This window comes from Lycium barbarum, chromosome 5, assembly GCF_019175385.1.
Source record: "Lycium barbarum isolate Lr01 chromosome 5, ASM1917538v2, whole genome shotgun sequence".
Lineage (NCBI taxonomy): Eukaryota > Viridiplantae > Streptophyta > Magnoliopsida > Solanales > Solanaceae > Lycium > Lycium barbarum.
Window position 1 is genome coordinate 63,316,423 of NC_083341.1, and position 10,611 is coordinate 63,327,033.

The following is a 10,611-nucleotide window of genomic DNA, read 5'->3' on the forward strand; positions in this document are numbered from 1 at the left end:
GTTTGTTCTTGATGTGGCGTGATTTTACGCCACAAATCGATGCTTTTCTGCTATAAGTTTTACTTGTTTTTAAGCAAGTCTATGTGATTTTATGTGGTTTTTAGTGTTTTTCAAGAAACGAAATAGATTTGGAATGAAAACAGTTGAAAGTACAGAAGTGGTCATAAACTCAGTTTACGGTTCGTATTCTAAAATACGGGTCGTATTCCATGGGCGTATTAAAGAATAAAAGAACCAGAAAGGCAGGCTGAGGACATGGTGATTTACGAACAACTTTTACGGACCGTATTCCACTTTACGGTCCGTATTTTAAAGCGTATTTAACCATTCGAGCATTTGGCAAAAAGTCGGAGTTTTGGAAGTTGAAAGACGACTGGGCAGTTTACGGGCCGTAAACCAATTTACGGTCCATATTTCAAGAGATTGAAGTTTCTCAAAACTGGAAGGACGACTTGGTCGTAAACTGATTTACAGTCCGTATTTCACTTAACGGACCGTATTTCGTATCGACGGAGACCAAAGTGCAAATATGCAACTTTCACGTTTTCAGAACCTATAAATAGTCATTGTAGGGTTTTAATAGTTATCAGTTATTATATTTTTTTCTCTTGACTTCGAACATTAAATACTATCTAGTTTTTGAAGGTTCAAACATCAATTCAAGTATTATCAATTCCTCTTTTCTTCCAAAGTAAGCAATTATGAATTCTTCAATTTCTTATTTCTTGTTCTTTGTCATGAGTAGCTAAATTCCCTTACTATGGTTTTGAACCCAATGATGGGTGTTTTGTGATTGGGTTTGTGATTGAAATTCCTCACAAATCCGGGATGTTCCACAAATCCGGGATGTTCCACAAATTCGGGATGTTCCACAAATCCATATGGGCTTCCAAACCTTCTGTACAATTCTCTGAATGGTATGGTGGGGCCATGAGCCCAATTGGCGTGATTTAAATAAAACATCCCTCAGATTTGGGAGTAGGTATAATTTTCTGGGATCAAAGGATTTTCGTCGGGTTTTTGTTTCTTCTTTTCAACCCCAAGCCTATGCTAGTCGTATTGATTTTTTTTGGAAAGGGAGTGTGTGCAAGTTGTTTATTTCAACGTACGACTTAAAGGACACAATCCGTTGTGGATTTGTACATCCACCATTTTATGTAGGAATGAAGGTGCTCTTGGCTCGACATCATTGGTAATGTAAATAGTCCATGATGGAGCTTCATTAGCAGATTCATTTTCTGTGGTTTCCCTAATAAAACTAGAGGTTAACAAGGAAACATGCATAGCTCTGAATAGGGAGCCGCCGAATACGCTAGCTACGCCTAACATGTGAAATGGGTGCATAAGGATATTGTGCTCAGCTTGGAATACAATCATGAAATTGAAAGTACCAGAAATTCCTAGAGGCATACCATCAGAAAAACTTCCTTGACCGATTAGGTAGATCAAGAAAACTGCGGTTGCATCCCTGAATCCTCCAGAGTTGGTGTCATCTCAATATCATCCCCAAATTTGAAAACCATCCTGTCTTTATCCCAGAATCCGGTTATTACTTCTATCAACTCTTTGCAACCGGTCATAGTCATGATGGATGTCAAATTCCCTAAATGGCATGAAATTCCTCTCTTCTCTTCCGGAGGCATTTAGCCCCACCAAATCTGCAGCAACTCAGGTGTAGTTTGGACCATATAAAAGTTCAAATTGATCGACATCTACAAAATAAAACCCAAGGTCCCCCCCCACTAAGTAATGGTTTCATTCATATGCACACTTAAACGTTTTCAAATAGCACATAATATGATTTGCGGTGTCTTTCAGGTCATACACCGTACTTGACACGGGGTAGTCTCCTTATCAGGTTTGGATGCGCCTAAAATATCCTAGCCACCCAGTCTACTTCTCATTTGGAATTGGCTTAGCTCTATCTTAGGCTTATGCAAGAGTGGATTTTTTCAAACTGAGCTTGGACCCGAGCGGACTACTCGGGGTGAACTATTGTCGGCCGTTTGGTGACCGCACACCAACTTAACATTAAAATTGTTCCAAAGGAAGGGTGTTTTGAGTTTTTTAGTGAAGGCTAGATCACGATCCCGCGTGTCCCCTTTGAAACCATATTGTTTGCCAAGAGTGGCGGAGTTTACGATATGATGCATGCTAATTTAAATACAGAAATCTACACAAAAACAAATGCTTGTAAAATAAACCTCATTATAGTGAAACCCTTATGGTCAGAACCTAAATTATCCCCAGTAGAGTCGCCAGCTGTTACGCGGGTTAAGGCGTAAAAGCCACTACGAGGTTGTTGGTGCTCTAAATTGGATATTTAGTTCTTAGAGTCGCCACCTAATTTATTAAAAAGGAAAAAATAAGGAAAACGGGTTTAAAGAGTTTTTCAGACAAAGAAAAAGTCTTTTTGGACCAAAGTTCGAGGTAAGAGTTCTGGTGATCCCCCAGGGAAGGTTTTAAGCACCCTGGTATTAAGGATCCGTAGAATACGGATGACCTACGAGCTTCACTGTAAGGTTTATTTATTTGCTTATATGTTAATGTTTTCCGCAAAAATATAACATTTTCATGTTTTACAACATCATCTCCTTTTTTAGAAATATTCGGCAAAAAATCCCCTTATAAATAAGGGGTTTTGGTTTAGAAAAATCTGCATAAGTGCTCAATCCACTTCGTTTACGGACTAGGACACACCCGGGATCGCTCCCGAGTAGAGTCGCTACTATTCTAGTCCTAACGAAATGGATTAAGTACTTACGAGTTTTATATACTTATATGAAAATATGAGATATATTCTCGTTTTGATATATATATATATATATATAAATCCATTTTATTAAGTCCATTTTAGTGAAGCCCAATAAGTCCAAACCATAGTCCACATAACCAGATCCATCCAACCTCAAATCAGGGCCAAAGTCAACTTCAACCCAAGTCATTTAGTGCATAAAATATCGCAACATTTAGCCTAAGAGGCTGGCCTAAAAACAAATGTCATTTTTATCCATGTAAAGTCCAATTTCCAGTTTCAGCCCAAAGGTAAAATCCAGTTTTTAGCCCAAGTTTCATCAAGTCTAAAGGTTAAAAATGTGACCAGTGTTTTCCAAAATGCAGCCTAGAAAACGTGCCTCTTTCAAATAAAAATAATTGGTTTTGGTCCACTTATATGGTGGACTTCCAGGCCCAAATATTCAGATATGCAAATATGCTATTTGTCTCAAAGGGTTGTTACAAATAAGTCATTTTTTCGGTCTAAAATCTACATTTTGGTTTTTAGTTTCCCAAATGATCCCCTTTGTATAAAACTCTTACACAATTTCAACACGAGTTTCAGTTTGAAAAATCACTTTGTTGCCCTTATCTTAAATTCATTATGCTTAGCAAAATGTTCATGTTCTTAGAGGCCAATTATTTGAAAACAAAAGGTGAAAGATTGACACTTATTTTTATCTTAATTACTTAATTAACTAGGTGGTGACCCTAGTTCTACATCCCATAAGGCTTCACTCATATAAAGGTTTAAATTTACCAAAAAATAAATAAATCGTACAACAAATAAAATGAAACACGAGGAAGAATTTCAATTACTAATGGGCTACCCACCCCGTTAGTGCTATTTTCACCCGTAGTTGGGCCTTCAAATATATTAGCTTCCCTTACATATGCGTACTCAGCCACAATCAGCTTTGGAATTGGGCCACAACCCAATTCCTGTATGGAAGAGAAGGACCCGGAAATGCAGCGAGAGGTTTTCAAAATAAAAAAAAGGGTAAAACATTAATAACTTGTACACATAACAATATACACCAAGTAAATCAGAGTGTTAACAACAATAGACTTCGGGCCCAATAATCAAATATTGAAATTCCAAGAGGACTAATAGCAGGCATACACGCAGTGTATACTACAGTATACAGTGGTATACATCTCTATGAGGATGCATATAGGGTCAATAACAAAAAGCTCTTGCCCTCGTCTTCCCGATGTTGCACAAGTTCCAAGGGATTTCTAGGAATCCCAGGCATTGTTAACATCGGGGAGGGTTAAATCTTGATCTATAATGACCAAACTAACCTCCTTTCTAAGGTATTCGACTAGAGTATACGTACAATACACACATGTAGACACTTAGACTTAGGCAGAAATGAAGCACATTTGCACACAGGGGCATAAAGAACTCTTATACTTAAAACTTGTAATATTTAGGCATGTTCAGGATCCCACAAGAGAGGCTAGCACTTTTAGAGATACACAACCTTTTATACTAAGTATACTATAGTGTCAATGCCTAGGCAGAATCAAATGGAAATCACTTTGTAGTGCACAAACGTGTACCCATCTTAGACAAAATATATTAACATTCCATAGTAGCATACAGAACACAACAAGGCATCCAAGTTGCATTCAAACAATACAAGTTTTGGACTAGGCATGATAATATGGACAAACAAACAGAGCAATCTTATGGCCAAGCATGATGTACTAACTAATAGGCCTTATAAGTCACCCATACAACCAAATATGGTGAGTCAACTACACAAAACCAAGGAACTAATCAAAATGATAGTCATACTGAAACAGACCAAATGAATCCAACAGTTTTAGACAAACATACAAGGTTATGTTAATGAAGTAGCAGGGTCCAATATTGTAGTCTAATCAGGATGGGGCTAGATAATCAACTAGAAAGCAAGCATTAGACATAACAATGGCTAAACCAAACAAATAGGTGGGAAAGTAGTATCACACTACCCACAGAAGCAACATGAGTTAAACAGAAGGACAAAATATACACTTCTCATCTCACATGAAGATACCAAACTGAGCACACAAAACAGGATATGCATACTGTAATGACAACAAACAAGCTGAGTATGGAAGATGGGAGAGGGCTGACCCTACATTCAAAATTATAGCAAATAAACAAGACAGAAAGATAAAAATCAACTCTGCTTTCAAATAAAGTGACAACCAAGGCTTAACACAGTAGCAGGAGATTGGCCTCTCAGTAATATGTCCACTAGACTAAATAAGAAATTAACATTATACTTAGAATTGGATAAACAAACTGAGTCTTAACTGAACGTGATAACTGTGCTAGTCATGAATGTTATGCTAAACAAGTAATAAGATTAAACTATACTAAGCATGGTCACTAAACTAAACAAAGCCTTACTAAGCATGGTCACTAAACTAAACAAAGCCTAAATACTAAGCACCTAACTGAACTAATCTAAAGATGGACATGATAAAACAAAATTAAGCAGAAAATAAAGCACAAAATCATATAAAAAAATGCAGAAAAATATAAAAGGGAATAGAGTATTACATTTTTTAAGTGCAGCCTGTTGGAGAGTTGGACTTGGAGAGCTTGTTTCCCCAATCAAAACCAACTACAAATCCTCACAAGAACAACAAATAAATTTTTAAGATTAACTACCTCAAACTCTTAAAATTATAAAGCTAGAATGCTCTAAAATTTAGGTATTTCGAGTAACTTGGGTGAGTATATCAGAATACTCAATCAAGGGCGTTCAAGGTTGCCAAACAATGTAATCTAGGGGTTCTATTTATAGCCCCAAATTGAAGTGAAAATCTCAATTTCCATCGATGTTGGACAAGGTGCAAATTTTGTGAACCAAGTTTAAATTCAGGCCTCAACGGCCACGATTCAAGTAAAATAAAGCATGGAGGATTGGATTTTGCCCTCAAATGGTCGATCCATTCGATTCTTCTTGAACCAATGAGATTCATTTATTCAAAACCACAAACAACCAAAAATAATTAAAGACTTATAGATATATTACCGTTGAAATGGAAAAAGGTGAAGAGAATAGAGGGATGATACCATGTTTGGGTGGGGTTAGGCGAAAATGAGTGGGACATTTAATGCTTCGCTCAATCCAGCTACACCAGACTTGGAAAAGCACCGTACATATGCAATTTTGCTAAAAATGGCACTGATGACGAGAGGAGAGAGAAAGAGAAGAGGGGCGGCACTAGGGTTTGGGGAAGGGGGAGGGAAGAGAGACGCCTAAAGGGTCGTTTGTGTGTTGAAATGGAAAAGGGGCTTTTTCCCTTTTCTCTTATTTGCGAATTTGGCCGGGTCTGGCCCTTGTTGGGCTGGACTCGGTCCTTTTGAAATGCGCAGCCCGAATCTGTTATATATATATATATATATATATATATATATATATATATATATATATATAATGTATATCATACGTATAAATATCCTATACACACACACACACACATATACTAATGCATATATATAAGGGACAAAAATGGAAATTAATGGTTCGGTAAAAAAAACAATCAAAGGTAGTTAAATTGAAACTAAACAACCAGTTAATTTAAAAACACGACTGTTTTTCACAAAAAATTGAATTTACAGGCATGGCCATAATTGAATTAAAACATGAATTTTGTTATTTTCAATTGTGTCCCTATTTGACTAACTAATTGATTATTTCAATTGTAGCTATGATTAAACATATAATAAGCAATTTACAAATATAACCACAATTAATCATCTAAATTAATTATAATTAATTTGAGAATTTCCCATATAAATGGAGTATGAAGAAATAAAATTTTGGGGGTAAATATAATTATTTATTTCAATCAATCAATTTCCTTGAATAAAAATGGGGTAAATATTTGCTGATTAATTTTTGATAATTGCACAATTAAATAAATAGCTATTTTACACTATTTTCTGGTTGAAATTAGTTAAATGCATCATTAATTGTTGTGAAATAATTTTCAAATGATTTATTATAGAAATTACTTTACTAAACAGTAAAGATAAAATATTATCTGCATAGTTAATAAAATCATCTTGATTTTCTAAAAGAAAACATATGTTACCCCATTTAATATTCAAGTACTTTGAGCAATTAAAATAAATTATGGGAGGTCAAAAATTAGGTGTCAAAAACATTAATTGCTTTTCCCCTCTTGGCCTTACAAGGCCTGTATGAGACTGCCCATATTTGTATTTTTGCCATTTGAGGCAACAATGACGAGGATAGAGGAGAGGAGGGACTTGACGGCTCTAGGGTTTCCTTAAGAGGAAACCCTTTCTCGCTTAAGGGTCATTTGGTCGAGCAAAAATGAGTAAAAGGGTGGGACTCCCTCTTTAATTCATGAGACGGGCCGGGTTAACCTCTTAATGGGTTGGGCCCGGTTGAATTTTAAAAAGAAATTAAATGGGGCCTGGTCTATTAATGTGTATACATGATTTACACACATGTATATGTATAAATGTATGTATTTTCGTGTATAAACACACAGAGTGAGGGCAATTTGTAAAAATTTAAAAAAATGGCCAAATTGAATTAATATTCATTAATTGGACATTTTCAAAATTAGCCTCCTTTTAAACTGATTAGTCAAATAAATGAGGAATAATAATAAATAATAGGTTTATGTCAAAGACCTTAATTAAAAAGGCTAGTCGCCATAATTGGCTAATAATTATTTATTTTAATTACAGCCGATTAATGGAAATTTCAAAATCAAATAAAAATTAAGACTCAATTAAATATGATAAAAAGACAAATTTGACTGAATAGGAAATGAGGGGTAGAAATGGCCAATTTACTTAATCAATCAATTTTCCTTGTGTTAAACAGAGTAAAAAATACAAATTTCTTATTTTAACAAACCATGGAAAAGTATTACTCTCTTCTTGGTTAATTTTAACAAAAGTATATTAATTGTAAAAATACTCAATTTAATTTATAATATTTGTAGAAATTATCTTATCAAACAACAACAACAACAAGCACAGTATAATCCCACCATGTAGGGTTTGGGGAGGGTAGAGTGTACGCAGACCTAACCCCCACTTTGAAAGGTAGGGTGCCTGTTTCCGAAAGACCCTCGGCTCAAGAGAGGAGAACAAATTATCTTATCAAACAAAATTAGCAAAATAGATTCAATATATATATATATATATATATATATATATATATATATATATATATATATATATATATATATATATATATATATATATATATATATAATTATTTTGACTTTCTAAAATATATTTCCCACTGTTTAATATTTCAAGGACTCTAGATAATTAAGGCAACTTATGGGAGGTCAAAAATTATGTGTCAACAGTGACTGGTGAGAAGCATATTCCATTGAACCGACATGTTGAGGTTTATAAGAGGTGTCTTGGTGGTACACCATCGACTAAGTTTCTTAACCTTCTATAGTGGATGAGTTAGCATGCTTTAAGGGAGAAGACCTGTGGAATCCCTATCATATGACGATTAGAGTTATATTTTCAAGGTGAGACCCTACTCGTGGTAATATTATATGTTGCAAGGATTATTGACTGGACAGTTTCGGTAATCACTTTTGGTTATTAAAGACTTGGGGGTAGTTGCGTGAGATTTCGAGCGGCAGTGTAAGATTGTATACTTTCGGAGAATTTATGAACTTATCAAGGTGATACTATGAGAAGTTCGATGGTTATATAATCATTATATAAGGCTTCAGGTTCTGTGTCGAAAAGTTTGGGGTTGTATTGGATTTCTGTATTGGGTGAAGGTTGAGAAAACTAAAGTTAAAATCGTAAGGTATAGCTCTTCGGTACTAAGTTGATAACTGGGATAGGACTAAACCTATGGATTCGGAAGTGATAGATAGGATTTGTTATGCGCGGTATGACTGTGATTGGTTTCGACATTCGGAGTCAGTTCTAATGACTATTGGTGATATTTAAGAGTTGTGCAGTCATTCAGGGTCAGCGTTGTTCGAGTTAAGCTTAGTGGTCTATGATTACACTTCAAGGAAGATATCTAAGGACTCGAAGTGTTCAACTCAAATTTGACGAATGTTAGGCTTACCGAGCCTTGTCAGGGTTTCTAGTGAATTGATGATACTTTCTGAGAATGGTTATTCAGGACAGACTAAGGGTATACAATGAGCCTAGTACAGATTAGAGAAGGAACTGTGTGCGAGAGGTCGCTATAGTGGTTAGTTCTTTGTTGGACGAGATATTCAGTGGTATGGTTCCTGCATTGTGATTTGAAGGTTTGAGAAAATTCGGGAACTGGCTAAGGTTGTTGCCGGTAAGATCAGTTGATAAAATTGCGTAGAGATCGCAGATAGATCAAGGATTCTTTTCGGAGAGAGTAAGTTATGGTTTTAAAATTTTGGTATGTGTATTCCTATGTTTCTAAGAAATCGTGGTGCGAGTAATGACTTAAGAAGATGTAAGAGAAGGAGTTAGCAGAATCAGAGTATTTTATCGGTTCAGAATGGGCGATGGTTTGTGACCATGTTTCAGAGGATTGCGTTGGTTTGGAAAATGTTTGTGGGGCCTATTAATTGTGTTCAGGGTTGCGATTTTATCCAATTAGAGAATTTGAGTAAAAGCAAAATGTTATTCGAGGATCAATTGTGAAGGAAATTTCAATGCGGAGATACGAGAACTAGAGTTTGAGCTAAGATTAGAGAGTTGTGACTGGTAGAGTGAACGATCAGGTTTTTATGTTACACCTGGTAAAGGTGTCTTGCAATTTGGGAAGGAGGGCAAGTGATCCCGAAGTGTATTGGCCATTGTGACTACCAGTTGTTGGACACTTGTTCTATGAGTTAGTTTTTCACCAGATCTGTCGAATGTTCATCGGGTTTTTCCATGTTTCTGTATTGTACAAGTACCGTTCTAGTGGTTTCTGTATCATTCATTGGGATTCAGTTTTGGTCGATTAGAATCTTTGCTGTAAGGAGAAGTCCGACATGCGTGAACGATATCTTTAGTTATTGCCGATTCAAGCATTTTTCGTTTTCTTTCTTGTTGCTCTAGGACGAGCGATTGTTTAATTCGTATTTGATATAACAATCTGTTTTGTCGTTATTGCATTTTCGACACGTTTGACCGTTTTCAAGCTTGGTTAGCTCATTTTTGACCCGAGGGGATCGTTGAAACACTCCCCGAGGTGTTTATATTTGATTCGAGTGACTTTTTGTAAAATTTTGGCTTAAATCAAAAAAGAGTTGACTCAAATTTGACTTTTAGTTAAACGGATTGAAAATTCGTCGATTCCAAGAGTTCCGAGTGGTCTTTTAGAACTTGTGTGTATATCTAGTTTGGTCCTAAATACACTCGGATGCATTTTGGGACTTTGGTTGGGAAGTTGGTATTGAGGTATTGGGGGGTTGACTTGATGAATGAGACCTCTGTTGGGAATTTCGAAGCCACGAGCATGTTCGTAGCGTGTTTTTATATGTGTATGTATATGTGGTTTGTGAGCATATGGCCTCGGGATTAGTCAGAAATTTGAGTTGAAGTGTGAACATTGGGAAATTTTATGGTGACTGGTGCCCGCTTTGGCGGCACCAGCACCAGCATCGCAGCAGCGGTACCGCTGAAGTGATCACCTTGCCGCTGAAGCAGTCTGTGCCAATTGGGCATGATTGTTGTAGTGGTCATGGGACCACTAGGGAGGCACCGCTAGAGCGGTAGTAGTGTCGCGAAAGCGGGTGATTGGCATTTAGTTCATTAAATGAAGTGTTAAATGCCTTAAGTCCCTCATTTATTTCCATTCCGAAAATTGAGCTCTTGGGAACAATTCTAGA